The sequence below is a fragment of the Pseudorca crassidens genome, chromosome 19 (assembly GCF_039906515.1).
Source record: "Pseudorca crassidens isolate mPseCra1 chromosome 19, mPseCra1.hap1, whole genome shotgun sequence".
NCBI classification, from domain to species: domain Eukaryota; kingdom Metazoa; phylum Chordata; class Mammalia; order Artiodactyla; family Delphinidae; genus Pseudorca; species Pseudorca crassidens.
Window position 1 is genome coordinate 22,460,040 of NC_090314.1, and position 25,762 is coordinate 22,485,801.

Consider the following 25,762-nt stretch of genomic DNA (forward strand, 5'->3'; position numbering starts at 1 on the left):
GGGGCGGAAGCGGAAGTGCCTTGAGATCATAGAGTTCTCTAGTTCCGGTCGCGGAGCCGCGTTCGGGGCTAGAGCGCCTCTCCACGGCCGGCGGGCTCCAAGCGGCTTCTATTTCCGGTTGCGGCTTCTGACAGAAAGCCGAGACCTCCTTTTAAACGCGGCGTCGCGGGTTCCTCGCCCCTCGCGTGGGGTCAGCTCGCAAGGACTGGCGCGGGCGGGGGGATTGCACAGCCCACAGCTGAGCCAGGCCGTTGGGGCCGGCCTGCACTGGCACCTTCGATCCCTCAGAGCCGCCTGGCTTTTGATCCCTCCCTTTGGGAGTCCGTGATTGGCCGCCTCCAGGACTGCCGCTCGAGAGGCCAGCGCTCCTTCGCCGTACCTGTCCCCCCATAGTCACGCTTTTCCCTGTGAGGTGCAGCATTAATCAACTCACCTCTCCCACACACTACTTCCCTAACGTGGGTGTCCGCGTTGACTTCATTCTTCACCTTCCCTTGAGACCCCTCCCCTCTGCCTCCGGAAGAGGTCTTTTTTGCCCAGTTCCTGTAAAATAGCACCCATCTGGCACCCCCAGAAAGTTCATGCTTACTAGAGAGTTTGTGGGCAAAGTAAAACCCAGTGCACACACGAAACTATGGCTGAGCACGGGGCTCACATCACAACTGCTTCTGCGGTGGATGACCAGCCAGCCATCCATCTTTGAGGTGGTAGCACAGGACAGTTTAATGACAGCAGTGAGACCTGCTCTTCAGCATGTGGTCAAGGTAAGGATTTAATTCTCTGAAAAGTTTTAGGAACGTCCGGATAAAAACCAAGCCAATAATCTGAATTTATTTGTTGGCCTAAGTTTTGAAATAACCAATTAGCATATAATGCACCTCACATGATTTAATGGTTATGGAGTCTCTTGTTATGTGTACTGAATACCCAGCACTTCAGGGAGGTTAAGGTAGACCCAGAAAGAAAGGTGTGGAAATTCAGAGGGAAAAAAAGGAAATATAAATACAAGGCATAGTAGCTGTGTAATGGAATGAATTTCATTTATTTATTTTGCTTTAGGTTCTTGCAGAATCAAATCCTGCCCGCTAGGGCTTCTTGTGGAAGTGGTTTGATGAAATCACCCTGCTAGGTCTTCTGCTCCAGCAACATTATCTGTCTAAAACCAGCGCCTCGTTTTCTGAAACTTTTATGGCTTAAAGAGGATCGTAATGGGAGACACACACAAGCTTCAGAGATTGGCCAGTGCTGGTCTCCCAAAGAAGCAGCTTTGGAAGTCAGTTATTTTCCTGGTTCTTCTTCCCAGTCTGAAAGTGAAGCTGATTTCTAGCCTGAGAGAAGAGGATGAATATTCCATCCGTCCCCCTACTTCCCGCTGGAAACGATTTTACAGAGCCTTTTTGGCAGCCTACCCATTTGTTAACATGGCCTGGGAAGGCTGGTTTCTTGTACAGCAGCTTCGATACATCCTAGGAAAGGCCTGAGCATCACTCACCCCTGCTGAGTCTGGCTGGGGTTCGGCTAGATCGACTTACAGTTCAGGATATACAAGCTCTGGAGCACAAACCAGCCGAAGCCAGCATGATGCAGCAACCAGCTGGGAGGTAAGGCTTAACATTTCCCCAACATATTTGATTAATAAATCCTAAAATCTTATCCCAATTTTATGAAATTTACCCCCTTCAGTCCACTTTGGGGTATTTCATAAAATCATCGAAAAATTCTTGTGTCCATAAAACAAGGATTGCCATCCTGGTAACCTTCCTCATCATAATGGCTACATTTTTGCACACACTTGCTATGTACCAGGCTCTTTGCTAGGTGTTTACGTATATTATCTGAATCCTCATCACAGCTCAATGAAATAAATGCATTAGCACCACTTAACAGTTGAGGAAAGTTCTAACATTTGAGTACCTTGCCAAGGCCACACAGCTAATAGGCGGCAGAGCTGAGATTCAAGCCAGATCAGTACAATTCTAAAGACTGCTCTTAACCGTGGTGCTATCCTGCTCCTAGTGTCTGTGTTCTCTGACAAGTTCAAATATATTCCTCAGTACTGCTGAGTTGTTTTTTAAGTGAGTTATTTCTTTTTCTGGATATACTATCTTCCACCCCCATAAAGGTCTATATAATCAATGGCTCATTAATTTCTTTCTCAAAACACAAAGCAAACAAAGCCCTAGTCATTAAAAACAAAGCTTAGCTCCTAGAACTCCTAAACTACGGTAGGTCAGAAAGAGGGAATTGTTTCAAATAGACACTTACAAGAGAAAACGCCAGTCCAGCAACTATTCAATCCCCAAGCTGAATCAACGATTCTAATGAAAAGTGTAAGAATTGCATGTGTATTAGTTGTTCTGTGATTGTACCTAAATAAACAGTTTCTCCTTTTGCCTCCTTATTCTGTTCTCCAGACGGCGTTGGCGAGAAGGTAAAGTCAGCTCTGAAGCAAGCCATGGGAGGTGCCGCCTCATGCCTCTCTACTGGCCTTTCGGTGGGTGTATTCTTCCTGCAGTTCCTTGAGTGGTGGTATTCATCCGGAAACGAAGAAACCATCAAGTCATTGACTGCCCTGCCTACTCCACCACCACCGGTACATCTAGACTACAATTCTGATTCTCCCCTGTTGCCCCAAATGAAGACTGTGTGCCCACTGTGTCGTAAAAACCGGGTGAATGACACCGTTCTCGCCACCTCTGGCTATGTGTTTTGTTATCACTGTGTGTTTAATTACGTGAGGAGTCACCGAGCTTGTCCCATCACAGGTTATCCAACACAAGTACAGCATCTGATTAAACTGTACTCCCCTGAGAACTGAAAGGGATTAGCACCTTGTCTCACAACGAAATGACTGCGCTATAAGGCCAGAGGGCTGGTTTTCCGCACAGTAAATAGCATTGTTTAATCATCCTCAATTAATAATGGTATGAACTTTAAACAGCCACATGGATTTCTTTAAAAGGATATACTCGTTGATCTTAACCTTTTAGCTTGCTCCCTAGACACCTCTACTTAGAGTTGACCGAGCTGGTCAGAGTGAGAGAATCAGGACTGGCAGGGGATGTGAGGGTCAGCATAGAGAAGGGGATCAAAGAGGGTACTCGGCACAGAAGCTTTTCCTGTCCCCTTCCTTAAAGGACAAGAGGTATAGAAGCTCTCAGGAAAAACCCAAGTTAGACCTCGTAGAGTGGGTAGTGAAGGGGAAGCAGGCCTTTTGAGAAAGGAAAGCATTTATCTGCCTATGAGGAATAGGTTTTATCGGTTTGCAAACAGTATGAAATATGGACCTGCTTTATTTTATTTTATTTTATTTATTTTTTTAATACAGCAGGTTCTTATTAATTATCGCTTTTATACACATCAGTGTATACATGTCAATCCCAGTCTCCCAGTTCATCCCCCGCCACCACGGACATGCTTTTTATAGAAATACTTAGAAACACTTTCTCCTTCCATATGCTGAGACTCATTTGTTAAGTAACATTTGCTATAGTCTATCACCTTTTAAAGATCCCTTTGTGAACCACACATACCTTCCTTGGGAAACTGGTTACAGGAAAATAGGGGTTGAATGTATATACAGAATAGTCTGAAGACTTCAGTGTGAAAGCAAAGCTATTAGTGAAGAGATGAAGTAAAATACTGCCCTAACTATGACTGTGTAAAGACAGGATCTTTTCATAAGCTCTTTCTGCTTGCTGTTAAGAGTTTGCTAAGCCGACATGAATTATTCTGGCTATTACTAAAGTTTCTACGAAACGCTTAAGTAAATTTTAAGAATAAATGTTTTTTGGCAAAGAGCTGTTCCATGTCATGATTATGTGGAAACTGAAAGATTAGTCGAGGTATTTAGAGTAAATTTTTCATTCAGGCCACCTTTGCGTTGTTTTTTTTTTTTTTTTTTTTTTTTGCGGTACGCGGGCCTCTCACTGTTGTGGCCTCTCCCGTTGCGGAGCACAGGCTCCGGACGCGCAGGCTCAGCGGCCATGGCTCACGGGCCCAGCCGCTCCGCGGCATGTGGGATCTTCCCGGACCGGGGCACGAACCCGTGTCCCCTGCATCGGCAGGCGGACTCTCAACCACTGCGCCACCAGGGAAGCCTCTACCTTTGATTTTTTGAGGCATTCTGTATTAACATTTTGCTTTTTTTGCTAATCCAATATTGGAGAGAAATCCTCTCCTCCAACAGCAAGAATTCAATCTTGAGTGAAATACCTTATTTCTCAAGTGAAATACTGCACAAACACTTCAGTTGCCACCGGATTGGCAGGGTTAAACATACAGGTTAAAAACATACGGGTTAAAAAAAAAATCATTACTACAAGAGGAAGGACGAAAATTATTTTTAAGTGCCTCTACTGAGACAGGTGTTGTCCAATACAACTCATTTCAGCAATTCAAAGCACATTTTCTGATAGCACTAAGATAATAGAACTAAATTTTGAAATAGAATATCCTATAGATTTTAAAATATTAACACTTTATGTACCATGAGAAGAGTATAATGGATATTTGCAAAAATTCTTATTAAACCACAAGGTTTTACCAGAACAAATACCATAGTTAAGTAAACTTTTTTTTTAATTTAAAAATTTTTAAATTTGTTTCAAAGTTAAACCCAAGACACACTGACTTCACAGGAAATCGAATGAGAAATGTTTTTCTACGCTGAACACGTGTTTCCCCTTAGTCTCCCCCCAAAAAACATGTACATGTTAATTACTTTCATTTTACAATCACTGCTAAATAAACATTTTTAATATAGTAATAAGTCAATAAGGGAACCGAACCAGATTCAGGACTGAAATAATGCAGTTTTCCATGAAGATATCAAAGCCATATTTTTCACCTCAACCTACAAAGAAAAACAGGAAAGTATCAGTAATTCAAAAGAATATTAAACACTCTTACACATAATAAAACCAGTATCCAAATAGGCTAGAACATATCAGTGTGGAAAAACCACAACCAGAATCAGCTCAGAAGATTAAGGGGTCATGCCCTGGTCAATGCCAACACTGAAGCAATGGCAATGCCAGGTCAGACTATACTTCACTCATCATTGCATCATTGCTTTTCACCTCCTTGTATTTTCTAAGAGCAGCCCAACACCCTATTTTCACATCCAAGAAAACTTAGGTTTACCCATGAGAAGAAAAGACTTCAGATAAGTTGCAACCGTGGGCTTTCAATATTTGATCTTCTACTATCCACCTCAAGCAACTCTGCTGTACAAAAATGCAAACTTGAACAAGTTTTGTTTTGGAGGTGCTTTTAAAAAATTTTTGTAATACAGAGTAGAGTGGAGAAGCGTTTACAGTTCAAAAACATTTCTTGTTTTAGTGAGTCCAAACACCATGCATGATAAAATCTCAGGGATGTCTGTGAAGGGATTTATAATCTAGTTCTAAAGCAAAATCTTTAGAAAAGATTTTCTCCTAAAATCCTTTATAAAGTAAACTCCAGTTCATTTGACATACAGTTTGATTTACAATTCTGCTGCCAACAAAGATGAAAAGTATAGTCATAAAAAATTTTATACAAGAGTCTGCTAAAGAGTCCAAGACCCAGGGAGGCTAGGAGTTGACAAAGGTCCATAGCAAAATAACAGCAATGCTGGAAAGAGAAACTGAGGTCTGATTACCAGATTTATATTTTTCCACTACCAGCTAAATACAAGGTTTAATTTCATTTTTCTCCAGGCCATGGGCAAGATAAAGGAAACGATGCAAAGCCTGGGTAATTCACAACATGGATGATCAATTTCTGAATGAGAAAGCTGCCTGCATTTTATTCTAAGTGACACCTCGTAGTTTACTATCGCTGACATGCTATGCTAAAGTACTAGGATCACAAACAATGTCAACCTCTCCAGCTTTTCAGCATTGTATCTAAATAACAATTCTGGAGACACAACATGCCTCCTTCAGCCATTTATAAATGTCAATAGCTTGATACTCCATAGTTAAAAACGTACAGCTATGGTCTGTGTTCTCCATTCAGCAACTGAATTCCACAAAGAGAGGGAAACTAGTAAAGTGCCTGTTTAGAGGCTCGAAGCTTTATCTCATCAACCTGTGCAGAAGTAAGTACACGTTACAAAAAGCAAACAGGCTAAGAGAACTTAAATAACCTTGTCTAATAGCATGAAACTTGTGAGCAGAGCTCCAAGTGTGCTCCAGCCACAGAGGGCACACTTTCCTTGTTCTCTTCCTCAGTACGCTTTCCTCTGTCTGGAGCGCCTTCCCTACCCCTTTCAATCTGGAGAAAGTCTGTAGTTCTAAAACCTTATTCAAACGTCACCTTCTCTGTTAAGTCGTCCCTAACTCCCTCAGTCATCCCCTCCTCTGACTCCCACAGCACTTTTTCCCACCACAGTACGCATCACACGCCAATAATTCACCCATTCACGTCCCCCACCTCCCGTCTCTCCCACCAGCCCCATTACGCAGAGCTCCTAAAGAACCAGGACTTCCTCTTACTGGCCTTTGCATCCATTACACTCAGAATGATGCCTGGGACACAGAAGGCGGCTCAATAAGCGACAGTTTAATTCAGTCAGTGAACGACCCTCCCTACTAAACCCTAAGCGCCTGGATTATACAAGCATCAGCACAGTTTATAAAGCCGACTTACCTCCAACATTTCACGTAGGTTAAGGACGTCCCTCAAGTATCTCTAAGCCCTCCGTCCTCCAACTTCTAACTCATGGCATTCTGCATGGCACCCTGCACAGGACCACCAATTCTTATACACGGTGTATCCTCAAAACGATAATAATAACAACAATAATAATACTACTGCTGATAATAATAATAATAACATCCAAACCCCACCAACTTCAGGAAAGACTGAGACGCCATCCTTCCGGGGAAACACAAGTCCGGATCCAGGGCTCAAACCAAAGCCTCAGGCAGAGGGTCCGCAGCCCGATTTGGGAACCCCCCAAAACTCTTACGCCCTAAACTCTCAGGAGGCCTGCCCAGGCCTGCAGAGGCTGACCTCAGCCCACCCGCCGCCGTTCGGTCCCAGAGGTACGGGCTTGGGGCTTCCCACACTGCTCCACCTCGCTACCCCGCCGGCTGCCGCGGCAGCCCGAGCCGGACAACCAATCCCGCGACGGCCAGTGGACCACGTGGGCCGCAGCCCTGAGGCTCGGCTGGTGCGAGGAGCAGCCAATCGGAGGGCTAGGCGAACGCCGGGGTTGGGGTGGGGAGGGAGGGCCGGAAGGCGCAGGCGTCTTTGCAGTCTCTTCTTGGCGTGGCGGGCTACATGCTCAAAGTTGAAAGCAAGACCCTGAGTAGTCCCCGCCCGCCCTCCAATTCCCTGATCCCCAACCTTGGGGAGACTGACATCCGGAGTGGTTTTGCTGGTGCCTCGTTTCACAACTGGGGAAGGGCATCTGAGGCGGGCCGTAGAGGGTGTGTGTGCCCTGGCTTTCCAGGAAGAACTATCGATTCAGTGTTCCGACAGTATCGTGCTTGCGCCGAATTCCCGCCTGAGGGCTAGGGGTTGGGGTGGACTTTGATGAATGTGTCCCTCTCTCCCCGACCAGGAGAAACTCATTGGCTTGTCAGGGGCTTGGACGCTTCCTGAATAAGCAAGAGGTGCCACTAAATATCAAAGGACTGCGAAAGAGAGCAAGAAAGACTTCCTGGGAGAGGTGGCATTTGATCTGGGTCTTGAAAGATGCGTTGGATTTGGAGATTCTGGGAGAAAATAATTTAACTCCCGAATTAAATGAGAAAGCATACGGGAGCTTACCAAATTTAGGTAAAGTTGAAACTCGTGTAGTGTTTTCCAAAATTCAGTGAGTTGGAAATACCAGGAGGAAACTTAACAACATAGATGTCCCCCAGCATCAAAACCAAACGACAAACTCCCACAATCCAGACTTACAGAATCATTAAGCTTGAATCTGGAGTTGGAACCCAGGCGTGTATATTTTTAATAAGTACCCCAGGGGAGATTCTGATTCACACCAAAGTTTCAGGACCAGTGTTAGCGTAAAGAAAGGGGGTGATAAGAGATTTGAAAGATAGGGCAAGACTTTGTTAAAGATAGTGGCTTGCTGGCTGTGTAGTTTAGACTACTCTGGAGAAAGTGGGAGATTTAAAGATTTCAGAGTCTGAGGAGATGGGTGATCACACAGGCCCGCGTACCGCAAAAAAAAAAAAAAAAAAAAAAAAATAGATTGAAGGAAGGCAGAGTGAAAGAAGGGGAAGTTATTGCCAAGTGATTGCAATGGTCCAGGTAAGAGCTAGTAAGAAATGGAGAGGTGGCATATGAAGGACAGCAGGAGGAATGTGATGAGTGTCAGATAGGGATGGGGAGAAAGATATGAGGAAATAAATGGAGAAAAATGGAATGTCCTCTGTACCAGACCTATGAAGGACCTCCATTGTACTTTAAGGATAGGACCTCCATTGTACTTTAAGGATAGATTTTAGACAGTGAAGAGAATGGGCCTTTACAAGTGCTGTTTCCTCTGCCTGGTTTTCCCCTTTCTTCTCCATCGCCCTTTCTCAACCTGGTGCATTCTTTTTTTTTTTTTTTCCGGCACGCGGGCCTCTCACTGCTGTGGCCTCTCCCGTTGCGGAGCACAGGCTCCGGACGCGCAGGCTCAGCGGCCATGGCTCACGGGCCCAGCCGCTCCGCGGCACGTGGGATCCTCCCGGACGGGGGCACGAACCCGTGTCCCCTACATCGGCAGGCGGACTCTCAACCACTGTGCCACCAGGGAAGCCCTCTTTTTTTTTTTAAGGTAAGTTTTTTTGCTTGTCTTTATGGAAATGAGGTTAGTCCTTTTTTATGTTTTTTATTTATTTTATTTTTGGCTGCGTTGCCGTGCGCGGCCTTTCTAGTTGCGACGAGTGGGGGCTACTCTTCGTTGCGGTGCGCGGGCTTCCCATTGCGGTGGCTTCTCTTGTTGTGGAGCATGGGCTCTAGGCGCGCAGACTTCAGTAGTTGCAGCACGCGGGCTCAATAGTTGTGGCTTGCGTGCTCTAGAGCGCAGGCTCAGTAATCGTGGCACACGGGCTTAGTTGCTCCGCGGCATGTGGGATCTTCCCGGACCAGGGCTTGAACCCATGTCCCCTGCATTGGCAGGCGTATTCTTAACCACTGAGCCACCACGGAAGCCCTCAACTTGGTGTATTACTTGCAGGTTTCAGCTCACATACCATCTCATTTATGAAATCTTATCTTGTTCTCACAAGCATAGTCACTGTCACTCCTTAGAACACCCCAAGCACACTGTTCATATGTTTCTAGCTCTCCAGAATGGCACTAGAGTGTAGTGGTCATGTATATGGACTATAGTATTTGCAAGCACCATAAACTCTCTGTTCCTCAGTTTCCCCATCTGTGAAAAGGGAATAATGACAGTACCTACCTCACAGAGCTGTTACGAGAACTGAATGAGAACAATGCGATAACACCTGGTGTTATCACATATGTTGTATTGCAATGAGTTCTTTAATATATGTTTTCCCCCTCTAGATTGTGAACAGGACATGTGTCTTATTCTTCTTGCTAACAGTAAAGGCTGCATGGCAGAATGATAGTAAATGGGTTTTGGAATCAGATAGATAGGAGTCCAAACCCCAGCTCTGCTACTTACTAGGTGTGTAATCTTCAACTTTACTTCCCTGAACTCAGTTTCTTCATTTATAAGATAGTGAAAATAATGCATGTCTTATAAGTTGTTACGAGGACAATTTGAGATCATCAAAGTTGCAGATCTGGCCCAAAGAAGGCAGTCACTAAATGGTGCAAATGATGGGTGGCCCCAGGACATAGTACCATGTTCAGAACACAGTAAATGCTTAGTAACTGATTATCGAATGAAAAGCTGACGTTATATGCCAGGCACCATGCTAACCTTTTTATATACATCATCGCACTTCATTCTCACAAGAACCGTATGGAGAAGGCACTATTATTATCGCCACTTTACAAAGAAGGAATGTGAGGTTTGGATTATCTTAACGAAGCTTTCTAAGCCAAAAAGTGCTAGAGCTAGGATTTCAAGGCCCTTGGTGCTTTAAAAAACAGCTGACTGAATGAGAGAATGAATGAAAGGAGACTTACCCAGAGTCAGGTGGTGGCGTGGTAGAACCAGCACTGTTACTCTTGGTCACCATGCTATCTAGTCTGCTATTCTAGCCGAATCATCTTGACAAATGAATTGAGAGTGAGATGGATGCTGGTATTTGGCAGTTTGTGTCTACTGACCAGGAAAACTGTGCTATACCTATCTCGGCTGATAAATTGAAATGCTTGGTGAATAAACACAAATAAATTGGGAGCTCTAGTTCTTCGCCAACTGTCAGCAGTGTGGCCAGATCATTTTCCCAAGACCTAGAAAAAACCCACTGTACAAGCTACTGATTTCAAGTTGCTTTGTATCATGAACATTTGCTTTGAGGTATCAGAGCCAGAATGTGAGCTCCTCGCTGGCCTGATAACGTACTATTCATAGCCAGAGGACTTAACTAAGGAACTCTGAAGAAGGAAGAGAAACCCTCTTTGCTCATCTTTCACAGTATCCTTCCTTCTCCTGATTTGGTCCCTAATAGTGCATTAAAGAATAAGAAGGAGAAAACAATACAGTTCCTAGCTCTTCTGCCCAAAAAATGTCCTTCCTGTTGATTGGGAAGGAAAAAGGAGGTACTTAGGTAGATTTCAGATTTTGAAGACTCCAAAGCAATCCAGAATCCCAAACTTGAAAGGCAGTGGAAGGAGTAGGGGCATTTGTATTAAACAGACCTGGCTGTGCATGCCAGCTCTTCCACTTAACTGGCCATGTAGTCTCAGGTTCCGTATCATGTGCCACACTCCCAGCTTGGTCCCTTCTGCCCAAATGCATATGTCCAGTAAATGACGGTCCTTTTTATCTTTCTAAAAGTAAGTGATATCAGAAGGATTTCAGTGTGAGAGTGAAGCTGAGAATTAAGGTAGGTAGTAGAACTAAAAATGAGACTGGGGACTTCCCTGGCGGTCCAGTAGTTGAGACTCTGTGCTTCCACTGCAGGGGGCACGGGTTCGATCCCTGGTTGGGGAACTAGGATCCCAAATGCCGCGTGGCACGGCCAAGAAATAATAATAATAAATTTTAAAATGAAATAAAAGTGAGACTGAATTTGGAAATGACGTGAGTGAAAAAGGGTTAAAGTTGAAGCTGAGAGCAGACCTCTGCAGTTTACTATGTTGCTGTGCTGATTTATTCGTCATAGTATGTATTCTGCCTCCTATCCTGGAAATAACTTTTGAGCCAGACAGGTACAAAGTGTCATGCCAACAAAGCAGAACTCCATAGGAAGAGTAACCTCAGTTAAAAAAAAAAAAACCCGAGGGGGTATTCAGAAACCTATTTCAGAATGCCATTTCAGCATAAGCAAATTGGTGTAGAAACAAAGAGTTGTTTGATGGTTTGACTTACTGCGGAGAGAAGTATGTTAGTTTCCTGTGGCTGCAGTAACAAATTGCCACAACCTTGGTTGTTTAAAACAATAACACTTTATTCTCTCACAGCCAGAAGTTTGACATACGAGGGCAGAAATCAAGGTGTCAGCATGGGCTGTGCTCCCCTCAGACGCTCCAGGGGAGAATCCATTTTGTGCCTCTTCCAGCTTCCTGTGCCTGCCGGCATTCCCTCACTTGCGGCCACATCACTCCGATCTCTGCCTCTGTGGTCACATTGCCCCCTCCTCTTTTGTAGGTATCAAATGTCTCTCTACCTCATTCTTTTTTTTTTTAAGATTTTTTTTTGATGTGGACCACTTTTTCAACTCTTTATTGAATTTGTTACAATATTGCTTCTGTTATGTTTTTCGTTTTTTGGCCGCGAGGCATGTGGGGTCTTAGCTCCCTGACCAGGGATCGAACCCACACCCCCTGCACTGGAAGGCGAAGTCTTAACCACTGGACCACCAGGGAAGTCCCTCTACTAAATTCTTATGAGAACACTTGTGATTGGATTTAGGACCCACATGGATAATCCAGAATAATTTCCTCATCTCAACATCCTTTCTTAATCACATCTGCAAAGACCCTTTGTCCTTGTAAGTTAACGTTAATAGGTTCATCATCATCATCATCATCAATAATTGCTGGCAATATTCACTTGTTCCAGTTTAACCAGCATCCCCAAAAGAGATAACTGTCTCTTACCTGTTTATTTTTTTCACTTAATTGTTTTTTTTAATTACGCAAACAATTGATGTTCATTGTAGACCATTTAGAAAATACAGAAAAGTTAAAGAAAAAAAAGGAAAGGAAAAGAAATTCAATGAAAAATCATCTGTAATCCTCTCACCCAGGGGTAGCCAGACCTTCACCAAAGAGTATTTTTCTAGGCTGGGTCTTGTGTCCAACAAAGAGGAAAAGTAGGAAAAAGAGAATAAAAGTGAATAGAATAGGACAAATGATTTGGAAGGTGATAGAATAGGTTAATATTGTTCATAATAGATATGTACAGGACAGCTTAATCTAAAATAAATGTAGAGCTTTGAAATGAAATTAACCATGACAGGAGATGCTTGTATGATGTATAGAAGTAACACTCAGCTCTTTAGAGGAGGGACGTTTTAGCTTTGGCCTCTCACTTGAAAACCCCTGAATTTCCCCACTAATACTTCATTCTCTCACAGAGGTCAGACCCTGGCCTGCCAATCTGCCCTGTCATAGGCTTTTCTTGAGTCTTTATCAGCCTTCCTCAGGGGTCAATGTTATGAAGACTAGGGGAGTCTGGCAGAGTTCCTGCTCCTCCCAGGCTGATATCAAAGGGCAACAGGGGCTGTGACAGAAGGCAAACATTCAGACCAAAGCCAGATGTGGAACTGAAGCAACAAGAGGAAAAGCAAGAGCACCAGGTAAAAATAAATAAATAAATAAAAAATCTCATTCCTCTCAGTTTATGTCTGAGAGCATGAAGAGCTTAGTAAAATCATAGCTCAGGAGCAACTTGTAAAGGAGAATGAGTGAGAAGTTTGGGGAAATGTGGAGCAGATGTTCATATGGAGCTAGACTCTCAGAAAACTTTGTATCTATCATGGTTGTCATCAGCAACCAAGTAACATCAATGAGCCTTGGGAGTCATGAGAGTATAGTTCTGCTAGTTCAAAAGCAATTAGATTTGTTTGTGAGTCCCAGCAGGTGGAAGTTATAGGGAGTCAAATTATAGCTGAAAATAAGGAAGCTATTTCTTTCTTTCTTTTTTTTTTTTTTTTGCGGTACACCGGCCTCTCACTGCTGTGGCCCCGCAATCCTGTTGCGGAGCACAGGCTCCGGACACGCAGGCCCAGCGGCCATGGCTCACGGGCCCAGCCGCTCTGCGGCATGTGGGATCTTCCCGGACCGGGGCACGAACCCGAGTTCCCGGCATCGGCAGGCGGACTCTCAACCACTGTGCCACCAGGGAAGCCCAAGACATTTGGACTGTTTTGAAACTTGGGTAGTATAACATTTGAAAAAACAATTTTAATCTGGAGCAAAATAACATTTGAAAAAAACAAGTTTAAGTTGGCAAATTGATGACACAATCGAGACAGCAGAAACCTGCTACAGTTTCCAAAAAAAAGCCTGTCCGATGCAGAAAACGCACATTTGAAGCAAATTAAAGAATTTGGACATTTTTGAAAGCAGGGCCCAATATCTTGAAGTTACACCACAAAATTTTGAAAAAGTGCAAAGAACTTTTTTCTTTTTTTCTTTTTCTCCAAAAACGGATCTTTTTGGTTTCTTGTTTTTTTGGGTTTTTTTTCTTTTCTTGTTGAATCTGCCCCGAGAGCTTCTTGTTTTTTGGTTGTTGTTTTTTTCTTTCTTCTTTCTTGATCCTCTTTTTTGTTGTTGGTTTTGAATTCTTGTTGCCCCAGCCCCCCTTCCTGCTCCTCCCCTTTCTGACTCCCCGTCCCCCCTCGCTGGGAGTGGAGGTGCTGGGTGGGGAGGAGCGGGGAGGAGTGAAGACATTTAGGACAGGACCTCGGAGGGAAGGAGACAAGCCTGAAATGTTGGAAGGCCACTGGGGGTTCAGGAACAAAGGGAAGAATAGGATTGGGGGAGGACACAGAGAGGGCACTGCCCACCTAGGAGCTCCTGGTCAAAGTCAGGTGGAAGGAGTTGTCATAGAAGGTCCTAAGAGACAGGAGGCAGGAAGCTGTCTGTGGGGGGATGGAGGGGAGTGTCTCAGTGACCTGTTGGTTGACCTTCTCCCAGGAGGGAAGTTCCTAGCGGCATGAGGGAGGCGGGCAGAGGCACTGGGGACCAGCTGTGGAGGCCCAGGCCTGGATCTTATTTGCCCGAGTGCCCAGGCTGGTCAGAGATTGCAGGTGTCAAGAAAGAGGAGGGCCTGGAGGCCAGGGGTGACGTCAGCACAGGCACTGTGGCTGCATCGTGGAGGAGCTGCAGGGGCAGGGACCCTGGCCAGCCCTCTCAGACTCCCACCCTCTTCCAGAATTAGTTACCCCTCAAGGGGCCTTCTACACATGGGAGTGATCATGGGATCCTTTGGGGACATGGCAAGAGAAGGGTCCAGAGCTCAGGACTTAGGCCAGTTTGGGGGAGAGCTGCACCCTGGCTTCATTAGGCAGGCTGTTTCCCACCCTGCCGCCTCTGGCCACAGTAATTAAGCTGGGGGTTGCCATGGTAACTGGGGATGAGACCAAGCCCCCAGGGACCCTAGGGCCTGCCACCCCCTCACCCACAGAACAGGCTACCATGTGGAGCTGAGGCCCACGGCCTGAGTCGAAGGAAACGCCTGGACCCTCCCAGGATCTCTAGCTCCAGTGGCAGCCTTGAGAGCTCGCTCTTCCTAGGAGCAGGAAGGAGATTTGCTGTGTGTGGGGGGGAAGGGGTTCCCCTGGGTCCAGCAGATGCCCTGAGGAGGGCCAGCCCCCAGCCCTGCCTCTGCTAGGCTTCTTGGAAGGTCTGCCAGGCATGGGGAGAAGTGCTGTAGGGCACACCGGCAGGAGGTGGGGAGGGATCTTCTGCCAGGGTTAGCTGGGGAGGGAGGGAGGAGAATCCGGTCTTGCCCCCCAGGGATGGGAGTGACATGTCCCCTGAGCTCTGGGCTGGAACTCAGCAGGCCTGGGAGCTGGGCGGTGCTGCTTCTGGTCTGACTGTGTCCTTGTCCCCCACCCCCCGGCCCACCTACCCGCCCCCTCCCCACGCAGATATCCGGGACTCCGGGAAGAAGCCGGTGATGCTGTTTCTGCATGGAGGCTCCTACGTGGAGGGCACCGGGAACATGTTGGATGGCTCTGTCCTGGCCACCTACGGCAACGTCATTGTATCCACACTCAACTACCGGCTTGGGGTGCCTGGTGAGGGTGGGCAGCCAACTCTAGGGGCTGGAGTCTGGGAGGAGGGCCTGCTGGCAGGGTTCCTCTAAACCCAGTAGAAGCAGAATGGCTTCTGGGTTGGACTGAGCTGCCCAGAAAGAGGGCAAGCGTGCTGTGACACCCCCAGGAAACCCCCTTTCTTCCTCTACCCCCAGGTTTTCTCAGCACTGGGGACCAGACTGCAAAAGGCAACTACGGGCTCATGGACCAGATCCAGGCCCTGCGCTGGCTCAGTGAGAACATTGCCCACTTTGGGGGCGACCCCGAGCACATCACCGTCTTCGGATCTGGGGCAGGGGCCTCCTGTGTCAACCTTCTGATCCTCTCCCACCATTCGGAAGGTACCAGCCACCTCCTCAGCCTGTCCCTCTTGTCCCCTTTCTCACACCCTCAACCCCACCAGGTCCCCCTTCTCCTCCCTCAGGCTGATACAGCCCAGCCTAAAGCCTGCCTGTCCCACCAGGGCTGTTCCAGAAGGCCATCGCCCAGAGTGGCACTGCTATCTCTAGCTGGTCTGTCAACTACCAGCCTCTCAAGTACACGCGGCTGCTGGCGGCCAAGGTGGGCTGTGACCGGGAGGACAGCGCCAAGGCCGTGGAGTGTCTGTGCCGGAAGCCTTCTCGGGAGCTGGTGGACCAGGACGTACAGCCCGCCCGGTATGGGGGTGGGAGAGGGCCAGGTCCAGGCCTCCATTCTCCTTGCTGGTTCCAAGGAGGTTGAGGGTGAGAGGTGCCCACAGGCCACAAGCATTCCATTTAGCCAGGAGAGGGGGACTTCAAGGCCCTCCCGGGGCCCTGCCTTCTTCCAGAAGCCTTCCCTAGGCGGAGGTGCCTAATCAGAGCCAGTGTGCACGAGGCTCCATGAAGTGCTTGAGGGAGGACTTCCCGAGAGGTCAAGTACCCTGAAGGGCTCAGAAGGTTTTAACTAGGGGAGAGGAGTCTTCTGAGCAGAGGACTCAGCAGGCTGTGAGCTGAGAGGAGGCCGGTGAACAGGTGATGCGACCTTGACCCCTTCTCCCCAGCTACCATATCGCCTTTGGGCCCGTGGTGGACGGTGACATAGTCCCCGATGACCCTGAGATCCTCATGCAGCAGGGAGAATTCCTCAACTATGACATGCTCATCGGTGTCAACCAGGGAGAGGGCCTCAAGTTCGTGGAGGACTCGGCGGAGAGCGAGGACGGCATGTCCGCCAGCGCCTTCGACTTCACCGTCTCCAACTTTGTGGACAACCTATATGGCTACCCGGAGGGCAAGGATGTGCTGCGGGAGACCATCAAGTTTATGTACACAGACTGGGCCGACAGGGACAATGGCGAGATGTGGCACAAGACCCTGCTGGCGCTCTTTACCGGCCACCAGTGGGTGGCACCGGCTGTGGCCACCGCCAAGTTGCACGCTGACTACCAGTCCCCTGTCTACTTTTACACCTTCTACCACCACTGCCAGGCTGAGGGCCGGCCCGAGTGGGCAGATGCAGCGCACGGGCATGAGCTACCCTACGTCTTTGGTGTGCCCATGGTGGGTGCCACCGACCTCTTCCCCTGCAACTTCTCCAAGAATGATGTCATGCTCAGCGCCGTGGTCATGACCTACTGGACCAACTTCGCCAAGACCGGGTGAGGGCCAGAGGGGCTGGGTTGGGCATCCCTGCAGGTCAGGGCACACACCGCCTCCATCCTCAGCCCCTTCTCTCCCTCTCCTTCACACGGCCATCATTCCTCCATCAAGGCACTCTTGCCTTCTCGACTCAGACACCTGCCGGACAGCTCTTCTGTGTGTGTTGAAGACTCAGAAGAGTTGGACAGAGAGGTCCCTGTCTTTTCTGGGGGATGGGCTCACTTGGTGCCTTCGGCTCCGTGTCTGTCTCTCCTTCCCTCCCTTGCCCACCCAGCTCTCTCCTTCTCCTCCCAGAGCTCGGCCCGCTGTCTGAGTGCTCCCATCTGTGTATCTGAGTGTGTGTGAGGGTTTGTGTCTGTCTATTGCTGTCTCTGCCTCTCTCTCTTGAAATCTATTGATATCTCTGCTTGCTTTGATCTGGTTACTCTGTACTCGCTGGTTTCCCCCTGGCTGTCTCTCATGTCCTTTTGTGTCTCTGTTTCCATATGTCTCTATCTCATTCATTCTCAGACTCTGCCTCTGTCACTGGTGGTCTGTCTCTGCCCTCTCTGCCCCTCTGTCCTCATCTCAGACTGTCTCTGGCAGTCTGGCTCCATCCCTATTTGTCTGTCTGTCTGTCCGTCTCTGGCAGTTTCTCTGTCTCTTCGTATCTGTCTCTGTCTCTCTTCCCGTCTCCCCAGCTCTCTGCATCTCTGTCCATCTCTCTCCCCATTCCTCCCATAGCACGCCCACACCCCCGCCTTTCATGGGAGCCTCACCCTTACTCCTCCTTTCCCTGCCCCGCTGTGTCCACAGCGACCCCAACCAGCCGGTGCCACAGGACACCAAGTTCATCCACACCAAGCGCAACCGCTTCGAGGAGGTGGTGTGGAGCAAGTTCAACAGCAAGGAGAAGCAGTACCTGCACATCGGCTTGAAGCCGCGCGTGCGCGCCAACTACCGCGTCAACAAGGTGGCCTTCTGGCTGGAGCTCGTGCCGCACCTGCACAACCTGCACACGGAGCTCTTCACCACCACCACGCGCCTCCCTCCCTACGCCACGCGCTGGCCGCCGCGCCCGCCCCCTGGTGCCCCCTGCACTCGCCGTCCCCCGCCTCCGGCCACCCTGCCGCCCGAGCCCGAGCCCGAGCCGGGTCCCCGGGCCTACGACCGCTTCCCCAGGGACTCCCGAGACTACTCCACGGAGCTCAGCGTCACCGTGGCCGTGGGCGCTCCCCCCTCTTCCTCAACATCCTTGCCTTCGCCGCTCTCTACTACAAGCGGGACCGGCGGCAGGAGCTGCGGTGCAGGCGGCTCAGCCTCCCCCCCAACCCCGCCCCGGCGGCTCGGGCACCGGCGTGCTCGGCGGGGCACTCTGCTCCCTGCTGCCGGCCGTGAGCTGCCACCCGAGGAGAAGCTGGTGTCGCTGCAGCTGAAGCGGGGCGGGGCGTCGGGGCGGAACCTGCGGAGGCCCTGCGCCCCGCCTGCCCGCCCGACTACACCCTGGCCCTGCGCCGGGCGCCGGACAATTTGCCACTGTTGGCCCCCCGGGGCCCTGACCCTGCTGCCCAGCGGCCTGGGGCCACCCCCTCCCCCGCCGCCCCCCTCCCTCCATCCCTTTGGGCCCTTCCCCCCACCTCCCCCCACCGCTACCAACCACAACAACACGCTCCCCCATCCCCACTCCACCACTCGGGTATAGGGGGCGGCTCGGGGAGGCCCCCCTCCCCGGCCCTCCCGGCCAGCTCAGAAGGCAGGGAGGAGGACTTGGCGACAGGCTTTTGTCGTGTGGAGCTGTGACACATCGAGGAGCTTTAGGTGGACATGGGTTTCCTCGCCGGGATGTGTGCGCTTCTCCCGCGCGGAGTGGCCTGTTCTCTTCTCCGGACGTGGGCCTTTGAACAACTGGGGGGGTGTTTTTTCCCCTCCGTCGTCTGGACACCCGTCTTCGGTGTGTGGAGACGTGGAAGTATTTTCCCACGTGGAGGTGTGCTTTCTCACTAGGGAGTGAGAAACCATGTGCAGGGTGAGGGTTTTTTTTGCCGCCCTGGACACACGTTGGCTCCCTCAAAGAATTTCTGTGGGGATTTGTGCCCCCACCTCCTCCCTCCTCCCACCCCCTGGAGACCCTGGAAGTGGTGTGTTCACAAACAGCGACCCTTGGCCACCGGACGACGCAGGGTGGTGCCTGGGAAGTAGCGAGGAAATCACAGCCCCCCTGCCCTGCCCCCAGCCCTCCCGCCCCAGCGAAGCATGTGTATCCCCCGTGGCACAAGTGAGGTGAAGCATGGTCTCCCCCGGGCAGGCCTCGCCTTCCACAGATGACAGACACACATTCCCTGCCACGGGGAAGAGAGGAGATCTTGCATCCCTGTGCTGCCTGGGAACTTGTCTTCCCCTGGGTCCAGGATGCATTTCTGAGTGGAAACATGTTCTTGCATGTGGATGTACGTTTTCCCATGCAGACGACCCCTTTCTCTCCAGCACTTCCCTGCATCTTAGGGCCTCAGGCCCAGCACTTAACTTCTCACACAGCAGGTGTGAAAGGACTTCAAACTGACAGAAGCTGAGGGGGAGGGACAAACCCTGAGGAGATGAACAGACCCTAAGCTCTGCCCTTCCTTCCCCTAGAGTTCGGGGGGTGGGGTGGGGTGGGGCCTGCGTGGCACCTGCCACCCACAGAGGCCGGGCATGTTTGACCAAAGCCCTCACCGTGGTCTGAGGGCAGCCCTTCTTCCCTCAGTCCTCAGACCGTCGCTCATCCGTGCCAAACTGCTGAGGTGGGTTTGAGGGGCGAAGACCCCCCAAAACTTGCCAAGGATTCCTCAGCCCTGGGCCAGGGCAGGTAGGATACAGGAGAGGGGGAGGTGGCAGCTAAAGGGGTCCCGCCTGCATCCTTCTTCTCGCCATGTCTCACCCCTCCCTCTCTGCCCCTGTTTTCCCTCCCCCCTTTGCCGTCCCCCTCTGAAGACATCCCTTCCTGGTCTCAAGCCAGCTTCTCCCCTCAGCTGCCCACCCCCTCCTTTGACCTGCCCCCTCTCCCCTGGGCCTCCAGGGCTGAAGGAAAGGAGCAGTGGAGGGGGAAGGGGAGGAGAGCAGGGGAGAAAGACTTCCCCGGACAGGTTGGGGGAGAGAACGGGGTCAGCTGTACTGAGGAACAGATGGAGGGGGCAGTGGGGGACAGCGCTTGGGCAGACACCAGCAGGAAGAATTTGATTTGAAAGGATGTGTGTAAGGTGACTGCCCAAAGAGAAACGGTTTGGGCCTCTGGGGAAGGGAACAATGTCGGGAAGGGTTTCAAGGGACACCAGCCGAGAAGGAGCCAATCCTCGTCTGCTGGCATTTTGTGGGTTCATTGGTGCCAAATTTGAATAGGGGGTGGAGTGCTGTCTTCCACTGACCCCCAAATCCCTGGTCTTGGCTCCCCAGAACTTTGCCTCCTGACTGTCCCTTCTGCCCCCACCTCCACCCATGGAAACTTAGTTCTTTTCCTACCCCTTCCCCTGCCTGGTCTAGCTCCTTTCCAAACAGCCCTGCCTTCTAAATGCTAGGGACCTGGGCCCTGAACCCTGTAGACAGATGCCCCCCAAACTGGGGCATGGGAGGGGGGCTGGGGGACCCCATGATTCAGCCACGGACTCCAATGCCCAGCCCCTGTCCCCAGAACAATTCCTTGACAATCCCTTGTCCCCACCCCAACCCTTCGCGGCTCTGTACACATTTTTAAACCTGGCAAAAGATGAAGAGAATATTGTAAATTGTCGGAGTCCAGCTCCAACGAGTCCAGGTAAACCTGAGGGATGGACGGCGTCGGCGAAGGAAACAAGACCTGACACCCTTTGTAGATGTCAGCACGTCAAGCACAAATTTATTTTTCAGAGCAAGTATTTATATATAGGCAGGTTTCATCATCATGTACAAAATCAAAACATCTCAACATGTTCTAACCTCAAAATATTTTTGTCAGTTTTCTGAAAATGTCCCCAGTTTCTAGATGTACTAACAAGATAATTCCCCAAGTTCTCATTAGTTGCAGGTTATTTTCTAATAGTTAAGTCAAGCTATTATGTAAGGTCTTTAATACAGAAGTGCAATCTTCGTGTTCTTTCTGCATGGGCAAGTTTTTTTTTTTAACATCTTTATCGGGGTATAATTGCTTTACAGTGGTGTGTTAGTTTCTGCTTTATAACAAAGTGAATCAGTTATACATATACATATGTTCCCATATCTCTTCCCTCTTGCGTCTCCCTCCCTCCCACCCCTCCAGGCGGTCACAAAGCACCGAGCTGATCTCCCTGTGCTATGCGGCTGCTTCCCACTAGCCATCTACCTTACGTTTGGTAGTGTATATATGTCCGTGCCTCTCTCTCGCTTTGTCACAGCTCACCCTTCCCTCTCCCCATATCCTCAAGTCCGTTCTCCAGCAGGTCTGTGTCTTTATTCCTCTCTTACCCCTAGGTTCTTCATGACACTTTTTTTTCTTAAATGCATGGGCAAGTTTTGTGAATAGTGCCTTAAAAATATTTACAATATATCCAACAGTTCCTGTGCACCTGACTCCACTAGTAGCACTTACAATACCTCCTACGCTCCTGTTTATCACCTGGCAATTGTTGCCAGAGTATTAACCTTTCTTTATAGTGGACCCATATGAAAGCAAAATCATCAACAGCCCCTTCGTAGGGCCACTGTTGTTCAATTGGGGGTGTTTTCCATAGGAACATCCCTATATTTCCATTTGTGTATTGCGTTCGCAGTTTCCTGGGGCTGAAATAGGTACTTTCCATTTTGTAATAACAATAGTAGGGGGGGGTAGTAGTTTTTCTCATTTTCCTAACCCTGGGCGCAAATCCCCCTTGTGCTGTTTCCATAGATAAGCTTAACACAACCAAACAAATCAATAGAGATGTAGTCCACCGTCCTGGCACAGTGCTGCTTTGCAGTCCTGCCTTTGATTGCATCATGACTTTGTCACGGCGCAGGGACTCCAGGATGGAATATTGTAAATATAAAAGTTTAACTGTTGGTTTTGCCTGCTGTTATGTTGGGAGGTAGGGCTGGGGCTCTGAAGAGACAAACCCTGGAGAAGTGACTCTGCCAGTGAGGGAGGAGGAGGGGGTCCGAGCCCACAGCCCTTTCCAGTGAACAGCTCTGAGGTCAGAGAGAAAGGGGGAGTGAGTGCTGGGGTGAGGTGGTCATTGGTAATGGGGTTGTTCGGGGAGTTAAGATCAGGACCAGTGTTTGTGCAGAGGTCAGAGCCTGGCATAGAGGACCAGGCAGGGGCTGATGGGGACAGACACCAAACAGGCCAGAGGGCCTATGGGCTGGTGCAGGTGGCTGGCTACAGGAGAGACATGCAAGGTGAAGGGTTTGGCCTCTGCTAAGCCCTGGCCCAGGCTGGAGGGTCAAACACAGGCCCAGGACTCTCCCTCTTGGCACACTGTGAGGGAGAGCCCCACATCGTTGTGACCCGCTTACCCCCAGGAGCCTCTGGGACAGGAAGGCGGCCGGTAGTACTGTGGGCACAGTAGGTTGGGGCCCTAGGGACCCCCATGGCCACGGCCACTCAGTCACTGTGTCCTCCCCCACCTAGCTCTGGCGCAGACTCCGTGGCTTCTTACACCAAGTGTTTCGTGTTATTTGTGAGAAAGGTAAGTGGAGGATGGGGAGGTTGGGGAATAGGAAAGGCAGAAACCAGGTGTTCTAGCCCTGACCTTAAGTGGGCCCGTTCCCCTCCCGCTCTCCCTGCTCAGACACCATAACTATGCAGCTTTTCTTCCTGCAACCTGCCTCTCCATTCCTGGAGGAGCCAGGCTCCCCACCAGCCTCTCACCTGTCCCCGATCCACAGAAGCTTCTAAGTTATGCTCACCTGGGAAGCAGACCCAGCCCCCGAAGCAGAGCGCCCCTGCAGTCTGCCTTCGGTGCACCATGGACCCTGTGAAAATGATCGTGTCCCCCCCACCCACTCGCCGCTATCGCCGTCGCGACTCTTCAGCACGCCACGCCCACCGCCCCGTAGCCTGGGCCCCTGACAACTGACAGCGATGATGAGAAGCCCCCACATCAGCACACAACAATCTGCCCCCACAACTGGAATTGCCCCAAGGACTGGGAAGGCTTTCAGTCCACCCAGGGGTTCTGGACTCCCTGGGCCCAGGATGCTGTGGAGCCACCTACCCAGACCATCCGCTTCCAGCAAACTGTAGAGGGAAGGCCGCTCAAAAGAGAGGCAGTCAGAGCTGGGCCTACAGGCCTACGCGTACCCTGTGAACCCCCGCCCCACAGCCCTCAGGCCCTGAGCCACAAGAACGGTTGGGGGGTGCCCCAGGCAGAACAGGAGCAGTGCTCGCCAGCCCAGCTACCCATCCTGGGCCCAGCCCACGTCGCAGACATCCCCCGGCGCCACTCCTCAGGGCGCATAGCCTATAATGCCAGAGACGTGAGGCGGCAGCTGCGGGAGCTGATCAGGGAGGTGGAGGCCCTGTCCCACTGTTACCCCCCGGTCTCTGGGTCCAGCACGGCTGAGGGGACGGGAAAGGCCTAGGTATACCGTTCCCTGACAGAGAGGTGACTGGGAGAAGAATAAAAAGAAGAGAGGAGATGGTTTGTGGTGGTTTGGGGGGTGCCAGGGCCCACACAGCCACAGGGAATTCCCGGGATGTCCAGTGATTAGGACTACACGCTTTCATTGCTGACGGCCCCAGTTCAATCCCTGGTCGGGGAACTAAGATCCTGCAAACCACACTGCATGGCCAAAAAGAAAAAAAAAGAGAGAAAGAAAGAGAAATAGCCAGTGGGCATTTTCCATCAAGACTCCAAACACACAGCAGGTGCTCAATATAGACCCACTTAATGGAATCAGCTTAAAATGATCGATAACGTTAGTCAAATGAAAATGAACAGAGAAGCAGGGTGATTCATAAAAGGACTATCTGCTCACATTCCAGGAACCCATCTGGTATGGAAAGTGAGGTCTATATTCCTCTATATCTGTTGAGATGTTCATTGTGCAAACAAAATGACTTGAGGTTCGCCAGGTACCGCGTTCACAGACCCCAGCAATGAACCCCAGCAATGATCCCAGGACTGCCTCCACAAGAACCCAGGCCTTACCCGAGACCCAGGCCTCCCCAAGAACCCGGGCCTTGCTCAAGATCCAGGCCTCCACAAGCTTCCAGGCCTTACCCAAGACCCTTACCTCTGCAAGAATCCAAGCCTTTCCCACGACTCTGACTTTCAGAAGAATCCAGTCATTACCCAAGATTCTAGCACCCAGAAGAGCTTAGGTTCTACTCGAGATAGACGTTTCTTTAAACGCCCATATCTCACCCAGCCCTCTGGTCTCCACAAGAACACACCATTTCTCCAAACTTCTGACATTCAGAGGAGCTCAGGCTTTATGCATGATTCTGGAGTCTATAGGAATCTAGAACGAAAGCAAAAGACTGTACTGTATAAAAGTCAAGAGCTCTCCCAAAAAACTGGCTTCCATAATAGCCCACACCCTTCTCAACATTCTGGATGTGACAAGAGTACAGGTAATGCCCAAGATTCAGGAGTGTCTAGGAGTCCAGACTTTACCCAAGATTCCGGGCCAGAGAAGTATCCATACCTTGCCCAAGACTCTGGAGCCAACAAGAGCTCAGGCCTTTGCCAGGAATCTGAAGAGCCCAGGCCTTGTGCAAACCCCTCACCTCCATAAGGGCTCAAGCCTTACCCAAGACTCAGGAGACTACAAGAATCCAGGTCTTACCCAAGATTCTTGAGTCTGCAGGAGCCAAGGCCTTACTCAAGATTCTGACCTCCATAAGTATCCAGGCCTTACCCAAGCCACTGAAGTCAAAAGGAGATGTGGCCTTACCCAAGATGCTGGAAATTACAGGAGCTCAGAACATACCCATGACCCTAACTTCCACAAATACTCAAGAATTAATCGAGATCCTGGCCCCCATAAGTGTCCAGCCCTTACTCAAGACTCTGGCTTAACCAAGAGATCAGGCCTCCATAACAACTCATGCCTTATCCCAAACCCTGGCCTCCACAAGAACCATCTAGGAACTGACTCTGTCCAAGTTTTGGGCCCACATCAGACCCAAAAGTCATTTATATCTGCAGCAGTTCCTCGAAAGGAGGATGCTGAGCAGCACATACCATGGACTTCTGTCCCACCCAGTCAGAACTCCTGCTCTCCCAGGGCTCAGGTGGCCTACAATGACCTGCAAATCTTCTCAGAGGTACCTGTACTAATTGAGCTGCAATCATCCTCCCGGTGAGCAGGCAGCCAAGACTGGGTGTACCACCCAATGGATACAGTTCCTCCAGCCTGCAGAACTATTGCCAGATGTCTACGCCTCCCAAAACCAGCTGGAAGCCCTACTGTCCTGGGTCAGGCACCCGGCTAGGGCATGTGGTCTTTGGCGCCCACCAGAGACAGTTCAGAGCAGGCAGGGACAAGTGCGAAGCTCTGTCTCCCAGGCGCCTTCACCGGGAGACATCCAACAACTCACCGGAGACCATCAAGGAGTGGGGATATCAGTGTGTGATGAGCAACTTAGAAAAAGAGGGGACAGATATGCATGAGGAGTAAAGAGACAAGAGAAGAGTTCTGTGGTTGCTTGAGGACATCCACCCCAGCCCCATCCCACGGGGCCTGATGAGGACATAAATTATCCCTGCTTTCCCTCCATTGCTGTCTAGCTAAATCCGTTATCCCCAAGGCCCTAGAGCTGCATTGTCAATTACAGTAGCCACTAGCCAAATGCCTATTAGAATGTAAATAGTTAAAATTAAGGAAAATTAATTCTGTTAAAAATTAAGTTAT

The 25,762-nt window shown here is 49.9% G+C and overlaps 1 long non-coding RNA gene, 1 other non-coding gene and 3 pseudogenes across 2 annotated transcripts; 3 read left to right on the top strand and 2 right to left on the bottom strand.

Moving 5' to 3' along the window:
* Nucleotides 1-102: 102 nt before the first annotated feature.
* Nucleotides 103-3,798, top strand: LOC137211582 (peroxisome assembly protein 12-like; annotated as a pseudogene).
* A 757-nt stretch (nucleotides 3,799-4,555) lies between these two features.
* On the bottom strand, nucleotides 4,556-7,057 carry LOC137211583 (uncharacterized). Its single transcript, XR_010937143.1, has 2 exons — nucleotides 6,637-7,057; nucleotides 4,556-4,855 (listed from the first exon to the last, which is right to left on the bottom strand). It is a non-coding gene; the product is annotated as an uncharacterized lncRNA (long non-coding RNA).
* Nucleotides 4,976-5,068, bottom strand: LOC137213733 (Z30 small nucleolar RNA). The gene has a single exon (XR_010938355.1). It is a non-coding gene; the product is annotated as a Z30 small nucleolar RNA (small nucleolar RNA).
* Nucleotides 7,058-15,160: 8,103 nt separating the features above from the next.
* LOC137211784 (neuroligin-2-like) lies at nucleotides 15,161-19,027 on the top strand (annotated as a pseudogene).
* Nucleotides 19,028-22,143: 3,116 nt separating this feature from the next.
* LOC137212579 (spermatid maturation protein 1-like) lies at nucleotides 22,144-23,638 on the top strand (annotated as a pseudogene).
* Nucleotides 23,639-25,762: the final 2,124 nt, after the last annotated feature.